Source organism: Malania oleifera, chromosome 5 (genome assembly GCF_029873635.1).
Source record: "Malania oleifera isolate guangnan ecotype guangnan chromosome 5, ASM2987363v1, whole genome shotgun sequence".
In the NCBI taxonomy this organism is placed as follows: Eukaryota; Viridiplantae; Streptophyta; class Magnoliopsida; order Santalales; family Ximeniaceae; genus Malania; species Malania oleifera.
Window position 1 is genome coordinate 31961138 of NC_080421.1, and position 22000 is coordinate 31983137.

A 22000-nucleotide genomic window follows, 5' to 3' on the forward strand; every position below is an offset into this window, starting at 1 on the left:
GCTTGGCAGAAACAACTTGGCAAAAATGCCACTAAGACCAGCTCAGCAAAAAATGCTATGGGGAGCAGCTCGACAGAAACAGCTTGGCAAAAAATGCCACGAAGAGTAGTTTGGCCGAAACAGCTCGACAAGAAATGCTATAGGGAGCATCTTGGCACAAACAACTCGACAAAAAATGTCATGAAGAGTAGCTCAGCAGAAACAGCTCGGCAAAAAATGCCACGAAGAGCATCTCGGCTGAAACAGCTCTACAAGAAATGCTATAGGGAGCATCTCGGCACAAACAACTCGGCAAGAAATGCCACGAAGGGCGGTTCAGCCGAAACAGTTTAGTAAGAAATGCCATCAAGAGCAGTTCGGCACAAACAACTCGGCAAGAATTGCCACCAAGAGTAGTTCGACCAAAACATCTTGGCAAGAAATGCTATGGGAAGCAGCTTGACACAAACAGCTGGGTAATAAATGCCTAGGAACACAGTTCAGTAGAAAATTGCTTGGCACAAGCTACCGTGAAGAACAGCTCGGTAAGAGTATCTCAGCCGAACCACTTGGACATTGGCTCAGTAGGAATTGGCTTAGATTAGTTGAATCCCTGTGTCATTGGCTCTACAAAAAGCAGCTCGGCACGGGAACCAGCTCTGTAGAGCTGAATGAGAGCCTAATCGGCTCGAACCAACCGAACCCTCATGGTGTCGGCTCGAAAGAAGGCAGCTCGGCACACAAATCAAATTGAAAAAGTTGAAAGAGAGTCCAACTGTTAGCTTTACAGTGATCCCAAGAGGGGGGGGGGGTGAATTAGTATTTTTAAATTCTATCCCCTAGGTATTCCTCCTAATAGCAGTATGTTCACAATCCTATGGTCAATCTAGTGCAAGTAGTCTCAGAAATTAAATAAAGCAGTTTAATCAATTACATAAACACCAGAAAGCAGTAAAGAGAAGGGTGACACACAGATATGTTATCGAGGTTCGGCCAACTGCCTACGTCCCCGCCTTGGCTAACTAGCACAAAGATTATCACAATAACTTGCTCACTTAAACAGGTGGAGCGGCACCTATACAAACTAGGTCAATTAGCACAGGGCTGACCTCAACCTTTACACCAATCCTTACCAGGTTGGATTACCGCCCCCTTAGGCCACGCTTGGAATCTCTCAGATATACAATCAAAAGGTAGAATATAAGGGTGCTTTCACGTAAAGCAGATTTGTACCCCAAATGCGCACAATCACAAACACCATAGATGATTTAAAATGTAAGTTCAATGTGGTCAAAATATTTCAACTCTCAAATATGTTTTCTATCTTTGTAGTGAGTACGTGAGATTATCAATAACAATCTGTATATTTCAAAATGTTTCAATCAAATGTGTTCACACAGAATATTAAGCAAGCCTCAAGAATATCAATCAGTAGAATATCTCAATCACATGAATATGTATATGCTTGGATTGCAAAATAGATAATCTTTGTGTTTAGCAAATGATATATACTTGAATAAATATTGTCACAAAGATTAAGGTAACATACACAAATATCTTTTCACAAATAGTTCAATAAAGATTCCACAAGATATTTGAGTAAGTTTGAAAATGTTTTTGCAAACCAAAAACAAAAACAAACTTCCAAAGATATTGCAATGAGAATGCAATGCTCGGAAGTTCACCACAATCCTTCTTAGGGTAGGCTTATTAGAAAAGCCTCCTAAGAATGCTTAGGTTATGCTCTCGTAAAAATTGATTTCAAGCACTCACAAAATAAGAGAGCAAACCTCTACATGGACATACTCAATACACTTACAAATGATGAAAGAAGTGAAGAAGGTAAGTTTGAGTGGATTTGGAAATAGTATGAGCAGTAGGAAGTATTTAACTTGAGAGAGAAATTGGATTTTTGTTTTTGCTAATCAATACTTAATTTTCCCAAATGAAAGGGTATATATAGACATACCAAAATTTTTGACCGTTGGAGACCTATTAGGGATTGTTAGAAAAGTTTAATGACGTTTAAAAGATTTTAACCATATTTAAAAATATTAACTGCGGTAAAAATTTAGGTGCAACCCGAGAGGTCCGGTCGACCAGAAATGTTTCGGTCGACCAGGTCTCATATGGTTTGGTCGACCAGGGGGATTTTGAACTAAAGTCTCGATCGACCAGGAGAAGGTAATTTTTCAAATCTCCGAGGTTCGATCGACCTGGCCATTTTGAACTAGTTGGTTCGGTCGACTAGACCGTTGGGATTTCTCCCGAGGACCCTCGGTCGACCAGGTAGTTGGAGTACAAAAGTGGCTCGGTCGACCATATGGTCAAAATGTTGACTCAGGGAAGTTTCGGTTGACCGGGGCTTTTTGAACTACCTAGTTCGGTCGACCAGGACCTTGGTCAACTGTTGACCTAGGTCTGGTTTGGTCGACCAGGCCAAAATGAACTATGTAGGCTGGTTGACCGAAAGTGCTCCAAGTGTGCATTTCGATCCCGTTTCGAAACATATAAACCCTATTCAAGTGCCTAACAAACATATGTGCAAATGTGTGTATCCTAGGGTCATTTGGGGTCCAATTTTGAAGACATTGAAAAAGTCCGGTGTCGGTCGACCGAAACCCTAAGGTCATTTCTCATTTACGGTTTGTTTGAGCTTACGTAATAAATCATGCATGTGATGTGTGTGAGCTTATTACAAACCAAATATCTTAATTACTATTACAGACCAATTTGACCACTAAATATATATTACAATTGAGAACATAAATTTGTCTTCAAGCTTTGAGCTTTGACGTGCCATCAATGTATTTGCTAATATAGATCTGCACATGAACTAGATATTTATTAAATACAGGAGTATTTGTCATTATCAAAACCGGGCATGACCTATAAGGTCAATAAAGGGTTAGTGGAGGCCTCACGATAGGTGTGAGGCTCGTGTAGTGTAGCAAGGGCGGTGTAACAATGATAGTCAAGTAAGTGAGCAAGAATGGATCTTACCCGAGTTGAGTGATGAGGTGTATTGACTCTATGAGTTCAATCCTGTTATGATAATGGCAAGTCACTTGGTATTTGATCTGTGCATTGAAATTGTGAACATGAACAATATTTAACATGCACGGAAGGCTAGAAAGTCATGGAAGCCATGACTATTAAAGTATATTCATCTTGGCACAATCCATGGAACTAAAAGAGTAGAAGAATGAAGATGCAAGTGGCAAGTTCAAGATCGTCATGGGAATGGGTATTTAGAACTGAATGTATTTACATATTTCATATGATTTAATTCGAAGCTCAAAATATACCTTAAACTGACCTTTGGACTCATGCATCTCATGAAAATCTTTAGGAGATATTTATGGACTTAGAGACCATTTTTAAAACCCTGAAAAATATTTTATAAAAGAGCAAAGAAAGAGAGCAAAATAGATTTTTGAAACTAAAATGAAAAAAACCATAAAGTGTTCTATTTAGAAGACCAAAGTTCCTGCCTAGAAGTCTGAAATGTCAACTTTAGAAGACTGAAGTGTACGCTCAGTCGTTTGAAGATTCAACTTCAAAAGACTGAAGTTTAAGCTCAGTCGTCTGAAGAATTTCTTCTGAAGATTAAGTTCAGTCGTCTGAAAATTTATTGGAGAAACACAGAAACAGGAAGAAGCACATAAGAAGACTGATCCTTGACTTCAGTCGTCTGAACCCGCAACTTCAGAAGTCTGAACCCCAACTTCAGACATTTGACCCTGTGTCCAGTTCAATTTTTCAAAACTTTAAGGAACTTCAGTCATCTGAGCCTTACTCTTCAGTCGTTTGAACCTGCAGGAAGATAAAAAATTTAATCTTTAGTGAAAGAACATGCGAGTTATTTTTTAATCAAGTTGATCGAACGGTTAGGACTTATCTTAAGACCAAGTTTATCTATATAATCAACCTCTAAACCCTAGTGCCCCAACTTTTGGCATAAGATTGAGTGTATTGAATGTTTAGCACAACTTGGGATAGCATTGAACACACTGCTGAATTCTTGCTTGGGATTTTAAAGCTTATACGTTAAATCTGAGTTAAGGTTACATTGATCTTCAAAAGGCATTCTAGCGATTGTTGTGCATTCAACTTGGTATTGAGGTTTGTTAGACCAAGTAGTTAAGGGTCTTTCATTCCTACTGTATTTTGATGACAACCCATTAGCAGTTCTTAAGGCTACTAACGTTTCTCTCTAAGTCATGTTTAGCCATACAGAATGGCACTTGAACCAACAAGTCCCAAAACAGTCAAAGCAGCTCATGCCATGACCAAAAGCTTAGCCTCTCAACGCATTCATGGAAGCTACACAATATACAAAGTCATCTGAAGGATAAGTGTGAGAATGAGAGAGAGACTATTTTGTAAATATCTTGTATATAAAAGTAAACTCAAAACTAAGAGCAAGAAATGGGCATATCACACACACACAACAAAAACAAGTAAAGATATTTAAAGGTGTGTAAAGAAACCCCCAAACGAACAAAGACCTTAGAACTTAAAAGAACAATTCTTGAGAAGAAAGGATTTGTCGATGAACACAGGGCTTTGTCGACGAGTACAACACTTACCTTTGTTGATGAACACAGGGTAAGCCCTGTGTTCGTCGACGAGCTCTTCATAATACCGAGAGGCATCTGAATTCAGAACCATAACTTGTCGAAGAACAAAGGGTGTCGTCAACGAATATTATGAAGAGCTCGTCGACGAACACAAGGTTTTCGTCGACAAAAATATACTGAGAGGTACCTGAATTCAGAACCAGCAACTCGTCGACGAACATAGGGCTTTGTCGACGAATTGACTGAAGAGCTCATCGACGAATCTCAAATTTCGTCGACAAACGTTGGGCAGCAGTGTTCATTAAATGCTGCAGAACGGTTAGTTTGACCCTTGTCTTACATTCATAAATGCCTAACGGCTCTCCAGCATTCCCCTCGCCCATTTGGTGTTTAAATAAGAGTAATAGCATTTATTCCTCACCAAGAAAGATAATATTGTTCAAAAATCATTTATTGGTGCTTTCATTTTTAGGGTTTGCTCATACACTCACTTGCCCTCTTCTTGCTGCTATTAGTTTTGCTTCTACTCTATTGACAAGAGGACATTGAGTAAGGATTTCATTGTAACACTTAGCTCAAAGGGAGCATTCAAGTTTACATTTATTTCTCATCTACTTATTGTAAAGAAAGGCTCTTTGTGAGCTATTTGTTGGGTGTCTCTAAGTGAGCACCTTGTTGAAACTCTTTGTGGGCAACCGTGTATTGGCTTCTCCATCCGAAGGAGGATCATAGTGGATTTTGGGAATCCTTGAGTTGGTCTCAAGGTGTGGACGTAGGTGGGGTGCTGAACCACATAAATATCTTTGTGTTAAGCTTTTCCTCTCTCATATCTCTCTTATACTATTATTGTGATTTTTAGCATCTTTACATTGTGATTTTATGCACTTGCTCTTGGTAAGATTTCTGTGTTTATAGAAAATTTTCACATCCGCGAAGAACGTATATTCACCCCCCCTCTAGACCCTCACTCGGGCCAATAAGTGGTATTAGAGCACCAGTTGCTGAAATTCAGAGTAACACCTAGGCAAAAAGATCATCATGGCGGATATGTTTGCCCAAGGTCAATCCGTGGACCGTCCACCCAAATTTTGTGGAACTAACTACCCAACATGGAAAGATCGAATGTCGATCTTCATCTAGGCCTACGACTACCGTATGTGGAATGTCATCACTAAAGGAGACTACACCTTCAAAAACAAAGACATACCCATTGGAAAACTTCCCGAGGCAGATGCAAGGCTGGCACAGCTCAACTTTAAGACCAAGAACTTCCTATATTGCGTCGTAAGTGATGAAGAGTACAACCGAATATGCGGTTGCAACACGACCAAGGAAATGTGGGAAAAGCTTTAGGTAACATATGAAGGCACTACCCAGGTAAAAAGATCAAAAATCTATATGCTAGTAAAAGAATATGAAATGTTCAAAATGGAAGAAGGTGAGACAATTACAGCTATGTTTACTCGATTCACACACATTACTAATGGACTAAAAGCTCTCGATAGAGAGTACTCTATGGAAGATAATGTGCAGAAAGTCTTTCGTTCACTATCGACATCTTGGCACACCAAGTCCACTGCAATTGAGGAAGCAAAGGACCTCTCAAAGGTCACACTTGACGAACTAATTGGGTCTCTCATGACTTATGAGATCAAGAAGAAAAATGTTGCTGCATAAGCTGAAGTACCCAAGAAGGCCACCGGAATTGCTCTAAAAGCCGGGAAGCAAAAAGAGACCATTGAAGAGGAGGAAAATGATGAAGATGATGAAGTTTCCCTCCTTACGAGAAGATTCAAAAATTTTTTGATGAACAAACGAAATGGCAAACAAAAGGAGAAAGGAGAATCGAGCATCAGATGCTATAATTGCAAAAAGATCGGGCACTGTATGGCTTACTGTCCTTTCTTCAAAAACAAAGGCAACAATCAACAGGGAGACAAGAAGAGGTTCAAAGCAATGAACGCAACTGAATGGGACGAACTGGATGGAACCTCAACCGACGAAGGAGTCGAGGAAGAAGCTGCTCATTTCTGCCTTATGGCGGACGAACAAAGTGAGGTAAGTTATGATGACGAATATATCCCTTCCTATGAAGAATTAGAGGAAAATTGTAGAAAACTCTATGTTGAACTAAGAGCATCTAAAAAGAAACTCAAACTTCTAGAAGAAAATTATTCAAAATGCAAACAAAAATAGATTTGCTCGTGTGACACCTTGAAAGCTGAAAATGCATCTCTTCATCTTAAAAAAGAAAAGCTTTCTAAGGAATACACAAACTACAAAGAGTCCTCTCAAAAGGAAATTGAAAGCTTGAAAAGTCAATTAATCGAATTTCTTAAAGAAAACTCTTCATTGAAAAAGAAGGTGGAAGATCAAAGCAATATTATACATAAATTTACAAATGGTAAGGAAAATTTTGATAGGTTACTCGGAGCTCAAAGGTTTGGAATTTTTAAAGAAAGATTAGGATACGACCTATCGTCTTCAGAATCAATAGGATTTGCAAACCTCTATGCCAAAAGGAGCTCTGCATCAAAGAAAAGTCATGCACCTAAACTAAACCCCTCACACATTAATAAAGTCTACTTATATTGTGAGAGAAAAGGTCACGTACGATTTACTTGCCCGTTCAGGGGAAATAGAGGAAAAAAATATGAACTACAAATGGGTGATCAAGAACACTAACCCAATAGGACCCAAGAAAATGTGGGTACCAAAACAAATCACTTGATGTTGTGTGCAGGTATGTTTCAAGAGCGACTCCATAAAGAACAAATGGTTTCTTGATAATGGATGTTTAAGGCACATGACGGGAGACGTAAGCAAATTCCTCTCCCTAACCTACAAGAAGGAAGGGCTAGTCACGTTTGGAGATAACGCCAAGGGAAGAATCATCGATAAAGGTAAAATAGGTAACTCATCCTTGGCTACTGAAAATGTTGTTCTAGTAGATACTCTCAAACATAATTTGTTAAGCGTTAGTCAACTATGTGATAAAGGTTTAAACATTACTTTCCAATCCACAAAATGCTTAATAAATGATTTACATGGAAATACCATCCTTGTAGGAAAACGTGAATCCAACATATATACAATTGAGTTTGATGATATCACAAATTGCAACATTAAATGTTTAGCTATTACAAATGAAAATTGTTGGTTATGGCATAGGAGATTAGGTCATGCAAGCATGGATTTTCTTCATAAACTTTCTTCCAAAGAACTAGTAAATGGCCTACCAAAAGACAATTATGTGAAAGACAAAATATGTGATGCATGTCAATATGGAAAACAAGTTAAGACCTCTTTCAAAACTAAGAAAGTAATTTCTACCTCAAGACCCTTAGAGTTAATCCATCTTGATTTATTTGGACCTAATGAAATAGCTAGCATTAGTGGAAAGTTGTATGCATTTGTCATAGTTGATGACTTCTCTAGATTTTCATGGGTAATTTTTCTTGCTAACAAAAGTGACACCTGTAATGCATTTATTCACTTTTGTGGAAAAATCCTAAATGAAAAAGGAATGTCAATTATACACATTAGGAGTGATAGAGGGAGAGAGTTTAGAAATAAAGAACTTGAAGACTTTTGCAATGAAAATAGTTATTCACACAACTTCTCCACACCAAAAACTCCACAACAAAACGGAGTTGTTGAAAGAAAAAATCGAATACTCCAAGAAATGGCTAGGACCATGCTCAACAAACATAACTTGCCAAAATACTTCTGGGCAGAGGCCGTTAGCACAACATGCTATGTTAGTAACCTAGTCATCATTGGATCCAAGTTAGGAAAAACGCCATATGAAATATGGAAGGGTAGAAAACCTAACATCTCACATTTCAAGGTTTTTGGATGTAAGTGCTTTATTAAATGATAGGGATCATTTAGCTAAGTTTGATTCAAAATCCGATGAGGGAATATTCATAGGATATTCCATAAATAGAAAAGCATATAGGGTATCCAATAAGAGAATTCAAACTGTTCAAGAATCAACCCATGTTGTATTTGATGAAACAAATCCTCACGCATCCAAAACATCTATTGAGATAGATGATGAAAACCAAGTCACTACCTTTAGAATCGAAAGAGAATTAGAACAACTCAAATTAAATAATGATCAAGACACAAAGTGTCAAGATACAAATATTGATCACCTAGGATCTTCTCCTCAAGAGTCTAACCAACCAGAAGAAAAGGAAGATCATGAACTACCTAGAGCTTGGAAGTTTGTAAAAAATCATCCAACTGATCTTATCATAGGTAGTCCATCTCAAGGAGTCGGCACTCGATCTCACCTTAGGAGTGGATGTAACATTGCTTTCGTATCTCATCTAGAACCCAAAATTGAAGAAGCTGAAAATGATGAAAATTGGATAAATGCCATGCAAGAAGAATTAGATCAATTTGAAAGAAACAAAGTATGACACTTAGTTCCTAAGCCCAAAAATACTACAATAATTGGCACTAAATGGGTATTTAGGAATAAGAAAGATGAAGATGGAAACATTGTTAGAAATAAAGTTAGACTAGTTGCCCAAGGATATAACCAACAAGAGGGTATTGACTACGATGAAACTTATGCCCCGGTAGCTAGACTAGCCATTAGGATGCTCCTTGCTTTTGCTTGTTACAAAAACTTCAAATTATTTCAAATGGATGTTAAAAGCGCCTTTTTAAATGGATACATAAATGAAGAGGTATTTGTCAAGCAACCTCCTAGCTTTGAGAGTCACACTCATCCCGATTACGTATACAAACTCTCAAAAGCTCTTTACGGACTTAAGCAAGCACCAAGAGCATGGTATGAGCGCTTAAGCAAATTTCTTCTAGAAAATGGGCTCACAAGAGGAAAATTCGATACTACCCTCTTCTTAAAACATAAAGGAAATGATATGCTTGTTATACAAATTTATGTGGATGATATCATTTTCGGCGCCACAAATGAAACCTTGTGTCAAGATTTTGCTCAAATTATGCAAGAAACATTTGAAATGAGTATGATGGGTGAGCTAACCTTCTTCCTAGGTTGACAAATTAAACAAATGAAGCATGAAATTTTCATAAATCAGGCCAAATACGTTAGGGACATGTTAAAGAAATTCAATCTTGAAATGGGAGAATCTAAAGTAACTCCTATGAGCATCACAACAAAGCTTGATGCTGATGAAAAAGGGAAAAACATTGACCAAAAACTCTATCGTGGCATGATAGGTAGCTTATTGTATCTCACTTTCAGCAGGCCTGATATAATGTTTAGAGTTTGTCTATGCGCTAGATTTCAAGCTTGTCCCATAGAATCTCATCATCATGCAGTCAAACGAATCTTTAGATACTTAGTAGGCACTCATGACTTAGGACTCTTCTTTCCTAAAAATGCTCCCTTTGACCTCACATGCTACTCTGATGCTGACTATGGTGGTTGTAAAACCGATAGAAAAAGCACTAGTGGAACATGTCATTTCCTTGGATACTCTCTTGTGTTCTGGTTTTGCAAAAAAACAAACCTCCGTAGCTCTCTCCACCAACGAGGCTGAGTATAGCAGCCGGTAGCTGCTGTGCTCAAGCACTATACATGAAACAACAACTTGAGGACTTTCGAATTTTAGTTAAAGGTACTCCAATTCATTGTGACAATACAAGTACCATTAACATATCAAAGAATCCGTGCCTTCATTCTAGAACCAAGCATATTGAAATTAGGCACCACTTCATTCGAGATCATGTCCAAAAAGGAGACATTGAGTTGGTTTATGTTCCCACCGAAAACCAACTTGCCGACATTCTAACTAAGCCTCTCAATGAATAAAGATTCCACAAAATCCGACATGCCTTAGGGATGTGCACTCCTTCAGACATACTATAGGATCCTCATGTCAGCTCCTACTCCTTTATCTTGCTCACTATACTCGTAAACTTAATTTTTCCCATTCTTCCTATTCTCATCAACGAACATAGGGTATTCGTCACCGATAAGTCCACTAAATTTTTCGATGAACACAGGGGTCTCGTCGTTCAATTTGCTTTAATTTCGTCGATGAACACAGGGGGCTCGTCGTTGAAATTGCCTTTATTTCGTCGATAAACACAGGGACTCATTGATGAAAACTATTGGGATACTTATTTTTTAATGTTCGACCAGCCAAAACCCTAGCCCCTTCTGACCCTCTCCTTCCTCTCAGCTCTCTGTCCCGCCTTCCACCCTTCTTGCGCCATCTCTCTCTCTCTCTCTCTCTCTCTCTCTCTCTCGCATTCCCTCGGTTCACTTCCTCCCTCGGCTCTCCCATTTTTCTCCGCTCCCTCATCTCCTCGGCCATACCCCCTCCCTCCATTCCTTCATCCCTAAATGGCTCCCCGTCCAAAACACCGCAACCTTCAAACCGAAGCCGGTGAAGGTTCATCTCGTCCTACCTCCGGTCCTCCCACACCAGCCCCCGCCAATCCCGACCCCCAGTTCATCTCTCCCGAAGTAGCCTACTGCTATCAAAATGACATTCTCAAGCGACATATCATCTATGGCAAAATCGTGCCCTCAGATTTCCTCCAGCTTTATTTCCCCACTATTCTCACCAAGATTAAAGCCCTCGGGTGGGATGCCCTCTTCAATCTTGATAAGCTCATTTATGAAGACCTTGTTCATTTCGTTCTACACAAATTTCGTTCCTTCACATCCGCGGCATTGCTGTTTACTCCACTGTTCGAGGCACCGTTTTTCGGCTTTCAGAGGATACATTCTCCACGATACTCGGTTGCACCTCCTATCACCTTTGAGACCTCCCTAAGTCATCTTGGTCGACATGATTCAACTGGTTCGACTCACACATCGCTCTCAAGCTAATTATTGGTAATCCTTGCATTCTCGCAATGGCTCACCCGAAATCCGAGGACCTCACTGTAGAATTTCGGGTCCTCCACCATATGATCATGTATAACTTGTGCCCTTGCATTGGTGGTAGGGATCGGGTCACCCTCGGCGACATATTCAGCATGTACTGCCTATGGGTTGGCTGTGGTATATTCCTTCCCTTTATTATTGTTCAGAACATGGAAGAAGGTCTCAAAAGGCAGCGCGGTTGCCTCCCTTACAGTCGTCTTCTCACGACCTTCTTTGATCACTACGACCTCATTCGTGCCAGCCTGCCTTGCATTCGTCCTGCGCCAGAAGATATCTACACTGAGGCGACCCTTCGTCGCATGCACTTTGAAAAGGGCGAAGAAACGAACACGTGAGTCAAAGCCTACGAGCAAGGTCATATTCTCGTTGATGAGATTGAGGCCATCTTGGAGGCCGAAACAAAGGAAGGCGAGCATGAGGACACTGTGTATGGCCACATCCTGGAGTGCCTGGACGGGCATCAAAATGCCATGACACAATCAAAAATTTGACACCGACATCATTTTGACTCCTTAGAAGCGCCTCTTACTTGGCAAGAAAATGCTACCTGCGCTCACTTTGACTCCCTCGATACCTCATTTGCTGCACTCTTTGATCGTCAGAGTCGCCCACGCGAGTAGCGCACTTTCTCCGCTGTCCCCCAATTTTGATTATAGCAAAGGGGGAGAAATAGATTTAGGTCTCTATTCAGTTGTATTCGGATGTATTTTGAATATATTTCTAGTTGATTATATAGCCTTGTAATCACTGCTTGTAATCACTACACAAACTTAGTATTGAAACTTAGCAAGCATTGAATCTTTTGAATATAAATGCCCTATCTGTGTACAAGCATGCTTGAATGATTGATATACTGGATTGTCATGGTTTATGCAGGATTAAATGGAAAATATCTTACTTAAGCCTACTAACGTTTCTCTCTAAGTCATGTTTAGCCATACATAATGGCACCTGAACCAACAAGTCCCAAAACAGTCAAAGCAACTCATGCCATGACCAAAAGCTCAGCCTCTCAACGCATTCATGGAAGATACACAATATAAAAAGTCATCTGAAGGATAAGTGTGAGAATGAGAGAGAGACTATTTTGTAAATATCTTGTATATAGAAGTAAACTCAAAACTAAGAGCAAGAAATGGGCATATCACACACACACAACAAAACAAGTAAAGATATTTAAAGGTGTGTAAAGAAACCCCAAATGAACAAAGACCTTAGAACTTAAAAGAACAATTCTTGAGAAGAAAGGATTCGTCGACGAACATAGGGCTTCATCGACGAGTACAACACTTACCTTTGTCGACGAACACAGGGTTCTCGTTGAAGAAAATATACCGAGAGGCATCTGAATTCAGAATCATAACTTGTCGACGAACACAGGGCGTCGTCGACGAATATTATGAAGAGCTCGTCGACGAACACAGGGTTCTCATCAACGAAAATATATCAAGAGGTACTTGAATTCAGAACCAGCAACTTGTCGACGAACACAGGGCTTCATCGACGAATTAACTGAAGAGCTCGTCGACGAATCTCAGATTTCATCAACGAAAGTCGGGCAGCAGTGTTCATTGAATGCTACAGAATGGTTAGTTTGACCATTGTCTTACATTCATAAATGCCCAATGGCTCTCCAGCATTCCCCTCGCTCATTTGGTATTTAAATAGGAGTAATAGCACTATTCCTCACCAAGAAAGATAATATTGTTCAAAAATCATTTATTGGTGCTTTCATTTCTAGGGTTTGCTCATACACTCACTTGCCCTCTTTTTGCTGCTATTAGTTTTGCTTCTACTCTATTGACAAGAGGACATTGAGTAAGGATTTCATTGTAACACTTAGCTCAAAGGGAGCATTCAAGTTTACATTTATTTCTCATCTACTTATTGTAAAGAAAGGCTCTTTGTGAGCTATTTGTTGGGTGTCTCTAGGTGAGCACCTTGTTGAAACTCTTTGTGGGCAACCGTGTGTTGGCTTCTCCACCCGAAGGAGGATCATAGTGGATTTTGGGAATCCTTGAGTTGGTCTCAAGGCATGGATGTAGGCAGGGTGCCGAACCACGTAAATATCTTTGTGTTAAGCTTTTTGTCTCTCATATCTCTCTTATACTATTATTGTGATTTCTAACATCTTTACACTGTGATTTTATGCACTTGCTCTTAGTAAGATTTCTGTGTTTGTAGAAAATTTTCATATCTGCGAAGAACGTCTATTCACCCCCCTCTAAATGCTCAACCGGGCCAACAAGGTTTGGTAAATCGATTTGTTTGTTACTACTTATTCTCAAAGAGTTTTTCATCTCAAAATCTATCATTGAATATTATTTGAGAGATTGATCTTGAGTGTACTTATATACATATAGATTGTTTTGAAAAGATCACTACTTGAGAAAAGTTTTGCCAATGGTTAAATATTTTTTATTCAAGTGTGTATTCATTTAAAGACTCAATATTTTCGATATTACGAAACCACTTGATTAAATATCCTTAGAGCTCATAACTATATATATTATTGAGGGATATTTTCTAAAAAGTATTATATTAGGTTTTTGATCTTTAGAACACATATCATATATATATATATATATATATATATATATATATATATATATACATATACATATACAAAGATCATATTGTGTTTTGGATATTTGGAATAAAACTTATCGATCTAGATTTTTGGAGAAAAATTGGATTACATATTTGTATTGAGCTCATTTGGTTAGATTCAATATTTGAAACGGAATAGTCATATTCTTTTAAACCAAAGATTATTCAAAACCCTAAATTCTCCAAAACACTTATATAATTATTTTGGGAGATATGATCAAAAGGAAATTTTGTGAAGTATATCATTCATATAACGATTACATTGTTATATACATACTGAGTTTCAAGTTTTATCATATGGATATGTGTTAGGTTTTCCATTGTACTTACTGACTTTGTTAGAAGCAATATTGAGTTATTTTTTAGATTTGAAATTCTATATTGTAATCATGATTCGGGTTGTGAACCGGGTGAGAAGGAAGCTGCTCCTCTTGTAAGCAGCAGATGTAAGGGAAGCTCCGTCCTTGTTAAAGGAGCCGGGATTTAGTAGACTCTTTGAGTGGGTTGCTCAAGGCAAGGACATAGGTCGGGTTGGCTGAACCTCGTAAAAATTGTGTTTGCCTTCTCTCTTCCCTTACTCCTTTTAATTTCCGTAACATATTTCATTACCTATCTCGCATGTGTGTATATTGAATAACCCCACACGCACTTGATAATTAATTGGGTAAAATCGAATTTATTGAGATAATAATTTGAATCAAGTTCAAATCCCTGCAATTAATTTATGAGATATATAATATAGGGATTAAGTGGTAAATAATCTTAAAGAAGTTAAATAAACCCAATTCACCCGCCCTCTTGGGATTACACTTGAATTATTAAGGTGGAATGTCTTCTACAAGATGTTCAGGTGGAGCTGGAGCAAGAGACGCAAGCTTAGGGTTGGGTTGCTCGTCGTTGACCTGTTCATTGAAGGGTGAACTGGGAAAGGGATCAAAAGTATCTGGTGGTTGGACAGAGAAGTTTATAGGAGGATTATGAGAAACTATAGAGGAAATAGGCACTCATTTGGAAAGATTTCTGACATAGAGGAGGTAGACAGAGAAAAATGAAAGTGATCGAGCTCAACAAAAGATCCGTGTTCCCAAAAGTTAACATTAAGTGAGACACGAAGGTGATGAGAGACAGGATCATAACACTAATACCCTTTTTGAGTTTCGCCATAGCCAAGGAAACAACAAAATCTGGATCGAGGCTCAAGTTTGTTGTGCTCATGTAGCTGAAGAAGAACGAAACATGCAGAATCGAAGGAGCAAAGGTAATGATAGTCTGGAGGTGACCCAAAAAGACGCTCATATGGAGTTTGATTTTGGATGACAGAATTGGAAATGCAATTGATAGTATGAACAACATGAAGAGCAGCTTCACCCCAAAAAGGAGCAGGAACTTTGGTAGAGAGAAGGAGAGCACGAACAGTGTCTAGAATATGACGAAGTTTTTCATTTGGCTCTACCATTTTTCTGAGAGGTACCTGGACAAGTTAGGTGATGTACAGTGTCATAAGAATGCAAAATGGCTTGAAAAGCATATTGAGTATATTCAAGAGCATTATCAGATCAAAAAATCTTGATACGTTTGGAAAATTTTGTTTCAACCATTTTTGCAAAGTTACTATAGATTGGTAGTAATTCAGAACAAGATTTCATGTGAAAAATCCAACTATAACGAGAATAATCATCAATAAAGATAAAAATATATCAAGATCCAACAATACCAATTGTAAACACTCCAATTTTAACTCGGCTTTTTTGAGAAGACCCGGTGTAGTAAAAGTTGACTTTGAATCTTGGGAATTGGAGGATCCCTTTTGAAAAATCTGATCGAGTCCTGAGTCTTGATAAGTGAGTGTTGATTTTATTTCAAAAGGGAGTCCTTTTTCAAAATTAAGTCTTTGAGTCCCGAGTTTCAAAATTGAGTCCTTTTATTTCAAATCCAAGTATCGGTTACTTTTAATTGGCTCCTTTAGTTTCAAAATTGATTTTCTTTATTTTTAAAATAAGTCCCGATATTTTGAAATAAGTCCTAGTATTTTAAAAAAAATTGATTGAGTCCTTTTAATTTTAATTTTAAAATTGAGTTCTTCTAAATTCTAATTGAGTTCTTTTATTTTATGTGAGTCATTTTTATTTTGAGTATGGTCCTTCTATTTTTGGGAATCAAGTTTATTTATTTATTTTTTTAAATTTGAGCCTCTTTTTTAGGAAGATAAAAATTGGATAGCAAGGGAGATGCTCAAGTGGCTATTATTTTTCCCCCACTGATTGTTGCCGCTTTTTCGTGGGTTTGTTGAGGCCGTTTGGGAGGAGTTTTTTTCCCGTTTTAACCTTTTTTTAAAAGAATATATTAAAAAATACCTCATTCTGGGAAGTATTTCCCAGAATGACCCTGACGTAATCTCGCTACTCTAAGTAGCGATATTTAACTAAATCTCGCTACTTGGAGTAGCGAGATTTACCACGTGTCAACCAGAGAATTATTTTTCTAAAAACAAATCTCGCTACTTGGAGTAGCGAGATTTTCCACGTGTCAATTTAAGAATTAGTTTTGTAAAAAAATATTATTTAATATCTATATTTTAAAAAATGATAAATAAGGAAAAAACTCGGTTCCTTGTGCTGTGGTGTTTTTTGGTTCGTTGGATGGATCGTCTCGGGTGGACAGCCCAAAAAATGATAAATAAAGATGCAGTCATCGATTCTCCCGAGAGGCCGCGATTACCGTGAGCAAGCATATTAATGACAAAGGACGCATTTTTTAACTATTTATGAAAAAAATTGAAATAGAATTCAAATTAAGATATATATATATATATATATATATATATAATTATAAAAGCAATAATATAATATTTTTCACAATTTTTCAATTGTCATGTAAAAAAAAGATTTTATTATAAAATAAATTTGGATAGTACAACAATTAATTAAAATAATTATAATAAATTGTATTTTTATTTTTATAATATTTTTATTATATATTATTTGTAAATTTATTTTTTAATTATATATTTAAAATATCAATTGATTTAAAAATAATACTTAAATTTTTTTTAATTAAAAAATTTAAGTTATATTAATTTTCATAAATATTAACCAAACATATTGTCAAATTTTAAATTTTCAAATAGCCCTAAATTAAATGGAGAAAAGAAAAGAATAAAGGGAAAAGAAAAACCTAAGAATGTGTTCAATGTTTAGAAAATAATTCTCAATTTTCAGATTCTTCTTTTGTAGATTATAAAAATATCACATTTTTTTTTTTTAGTTCTTTAGCATTAATATAAGAGTCAGAATTTTTTTTTTTTAAATTTTCAACATAATTATTAATAACCCGGAAAATAAGGTATAAGATCCTAGGATCTTATACATATGACAATTCAATTTATAATTACAATGTGCACTCATATTAACTCAAAGCATCAGTTAAAACCATACAATTTACATGTTATGTTCACAACTTTAGTGGATGTGCCAAATTATATTAAAAACAGTATAAGAAAATTCAAGAATTGAATAACAAAATTTCCCATTTTGAAAGTAAACCATATGATCTAATTATAATTGCACAATTATATTTAAAAGAGTAGAAGGAAATTCAACAAATTTAGTGAGTGGAGGAAACTTCAACAATTTTTAGGGCAGGAAAGATAATGCATTTTACAATGAAACAACAATCCAAAAAATAAAAAAATAAATATTGAACAACAGTTTGAATGGAAAAAATAAAATATTATCAGCAAAAAATTAAATTCAAATACCCAAACAATGAAATACAAATAAAATATTATCAGCAAAAAAGTAAATTTAAATACCAAAACAATGAAATACAAACCTTAAAAGTAATGTTTGTCCACGAATCTTTTAACACAAATCACAAACTCTCTATCGGATTATCAAAACTTTCGATGAAATAAAAATAATGTAAAAATCTAAGCACTGAACATGGAAAACATAACTTACCCCATCTCCTTATATAACCTTCGATTTGATGAAGCCCGCAACGGTCACCTGCTTCGGAGTCTTCCCTCAACGGTCACCTGCTCGGCTCTGCAACAGGTACTCTGTTCGCGCAAGAAAGGAGGAAGAACGGGCGAGATTATTCTGAAGCAAATCTCACTACTCCAAGTAGCGAGATTTGCCACGTGTCGAGAGCGGGGTGGAGGTAATTCAAAAGGCGATTGGCAGAGCATTAATGATCCCAATAAAATCTAGCTACTTGGAGTAGCGAGATTTACCACGCGTCAAATGGTGGTTGGCAGAGATTTACCACGAGTCGAAAGGCGGCTGGCAGAGCATTATTTCTCCTAATTAAATCTCGCTACTTGGAGTAGCGAGATTTGCCACGTGTTAGCACGAGCCCTTCAGGCAAAAGTAAATCTCGCTACTCAAAGTAACGAGATTTGGTTAAATATCGCTACTTGGAGTAGCGAGATTACGTCAGAGGCATTCTCCCAGAATGAGGTATTATTTAATATATATTTTTTAAAAAAAGTTAAAATGGGAAAAAACTCCGTTTGGGAGACTGTCCTCTAGGGATTCCTTCCCATTTTTATTTCATTAACGTATTTTCCATTTTATTTAAAAGGGCACAGCGGGGGGTGTGCACGGCAGGGCCCCTGGCAGAGGCTCTCACTTTCTCTCTAAGATTCTCACTCCACGCCAGGTTTTTGCTCCCACTCTCTCTTCTCATCTATGGCTTACGCTCTGCAATACCAGAGAGCTGTTCACCTCTATCTCCCTTACTTTCTCAATCTCTTCACTCTCTCTTTCTCTGAATCTCTCTCCTCCGTCAATCTCTCTTTGTGCCAGCGGTATCACCACTGCTATCACCATCTTCGGATCCTAGCTCCAACGTCACAACCATCACCACCTTCTGTCACAGCTGTTCACCTCAACATCCTCCCTCATGCACCACTCCATCCTCAATGCCACCCAAACAAGCATTGATCCCATCGACCTTCTTCTCCACCCATCTGCCCGAAACGAATACCACTTCTCTCGCATCACCCATGGCGGTTCTGCCTCACCTGCTCCTTCTCCTCCTCCCACTTCTCCACCTACTACTACCTCACTCAGCCTTACTTTAACAGCAAAAACAAATTAGCGCCATCGATCTCGCCGCCCTGCTCGTCACCAAGAGCAGCCTCACCGACCTCCCCAAAATCAACTTCTTCTCCTCATGGGACTTTGCTTCTCCCAACCCTTGCTCCTCCTTCTTCGGTATCGTCTGCTCTCTCCGCCGCGTCACCTTTCTTTCCCTTGGCACCTGCCTGCCTAACTCCGCCGGCTTGGTCAGCTCTCTGTCTCCTCCTCTCTTTCTTCCCAAAACCTCTAAACCAATCTTCAAATGCACCTCCTTCAAGGACTTCCTCTGCCTCTCTCCCCTTCCCACCTGACCATGATTGAACTCAAGCACCGAATCCTTACCTCCCTTTCCAAACTCTCCTATAGAGACACCCACCAGATCGCCATTGACAACCTCGAGAAGATCATCCAAGTCCTCTCCCCTGATGGTGTCCCCATGCTCTTCAACTGCCTCTATGAAGCCGCTGGTGATCCACCTCACAAAGGTCATGCCCACATCTTGAAACGATTCAAGGACTCCGACTCGACGGTCGGGGATGCTTGTCACGACGACATTGGTGCACTCTCGGCGCAGTACTTGAAGGCTGGTGATCATAGTGGTCTTGGTTCTGTTGTTTCATTGTTTGTTAAGCCTATGTTTGAGGCAATGAACGAGCAAAACAAAGGGGTTCAAGCTGGTTTTACATTCTGCATGGTTAAGAGGGTGGAGTGTGCTTCTGAACCACCTGTTGCTTCTTTCCAGAAGCTTTGCTCTAGGATCTGCAAGCTCCGGTCATCTCCGGCACCCGTCAGGGTAGCAGTGAGTACTTCACCTGACTTGCTATCAAAAGTCCGCCCACACCGACGTATATGGTCCTCGACATTGGGAATGACATCAACTGTGTACATTACTCATACACCACTAACTGACGCACCTGCGCACACCCTAACTCACATACTAACTCAATCACTAACTCTTGCACACGCTTTTACAAACACCGTTGAATACACTTAATACATATACTTACACACACTGTTAACACGCGCACACACACTTACACACGTATGGACACACTTTTTACACACACTCATGCACATGCTTTTACATACACATTTATAAACACATACACACACTTTAACACACACTCATGCACCCACTTTTACACGCATTCATGCACACACTTTTACACATACTGTTACACACACATACACACTTTAATAGACACTAAACACACACAAATTAGGGTGATCAATGCTCTTGATCTTGGCTCACTGAAACGGTCGTAGCTAAATTAACACCGAGAGGTTAATTAGTTGTTTGTCGTGAGATCTTATGATCTTTGTCACTGAATCTGCCTCTAGAGCCTCTTACACTTTTATTTATCATTTTCTTTTTACTTATATTTGCGCTTATGAATGTTCTGGTGCTGATTAAACGTTCCATCGGCACAAGACATGATTGTAAGCTATATTAATAATGGCCATCTTCCTTACAACATCACAGCAGGCACATCTGTGAACACTCTCACAGTACACCCACCACACGCACACCTGCATCATTTTTTGTGTTTAAAAATCGTTTTGTTTCTAATGCTTTTATTTATATTATTGTTATATGGAACTTTTATGTTATTACTATTGTCACTATATTATTCATTTTTGTTGTATATTATTGTTAAAGTTTTATTATTGTCTTGTATTTATGTTGTTGTATTATTTAAATCATTGTTGTTAAATTATTTAATTTTTATCCTAGATGTATCATTATTTTTAGGGTTCATGTAGCTTTAATTATTTAGTTTTTACATTATAGTTGTATTGTTGTTATCATATTATTATTGTTATACTATTGTATTCATAGCTTTTGCATATTTATTATTATTTTTTTATTATTGTATTGTCCTCATATTACCATTGTTTATATTACTTTTGAGGTTTTAGATTTTTCATATCTTTATTGTTTATATTGTATATTATTCTTAAAGTTTTATTGATTTTCATGTTATTGCATATAACCTTTTAGTATTTATTTTATTCCCATATCATTGTATACTGACTGTTACGGTTGTATTTATTTCCATGTTTATTTATAGCACACTTAACTTTTAGGATTTGATTTAGTGTCATGTTTTCTTATTCAATTGTATATCAAGGCAAGTTGTTCATTAAAGAAGGAGTAAATTAAAAGGTCGTTGGAATTAAATTTGGGATAGTTATTGATTAATTAGGTAACGTTCATAAGAACGGGTGTGTAGGGGGTGCTCATACCTTCCCCTCGCATAACCGAACTCCCAATCCCTACTTTGGTAATGCAGACCGATTATACCCTTAATTGGGTAGTAATCATGTGTTTTAACGACACTCCAAAAGGTTAGTGACGACTCCACCTTCCATTTTTCATGAAAATTAAAACCACTTTTTATTTCGCCTACCTTGGGGCACCCTCGTTCCTGGAAATGTCGCAACACTAGTAACAGGAGAAGGTCCCCAAACATCAGAATGAATTAACTTAAAAATGCTATTAGTGACAGATTCACTATTATTGAAAGGTAAAGCTGGTCTTTTTCCTAATTGGCATGAAGTACAATCGAAATTGTCTTTGGACATAGAACCTAACAGACCCCTAGAAGCTAATTGTTGTTCTCGAGAAGAGGGTGCATGACCAAGACAATAATGCCAAAGTGCGAGAGAAGGTAAAGAAGAAACCACAACAGCTGCAGAAGTAACAAATAAATGAACAACAGGTGGAAGATGAAGGTTGTCCATAAGAAACAAACGCCTAACTCTAGGACCTATCCCAAGCTTTTGCCTCATCCTTGGATCCTACACAATACATTTAGAATAGTTGAAGGTAAGGCGATAACCTA

At 37.9% G+C, this 22000-nt stretch overlaps 1 non-coding gene across 1 annotated transcript; it reads left to right on the forward strand.

Moving 5' to 3' along the window:
* Positions 1-20411: 20411 nt before the first annotated feature.
* On the forward strand, positions 20412-20509 carry LOC131156886 (small nucleolar RNA snoR109). Its single transcript, XR_009137150.1, has one exon. It is a non-coding gene; the product is annotated as a small nucleolar RNA snoR109 (small nucleolar RNA).
* Positions 20510-22000: the final 1491 nt, after the last annotated feature.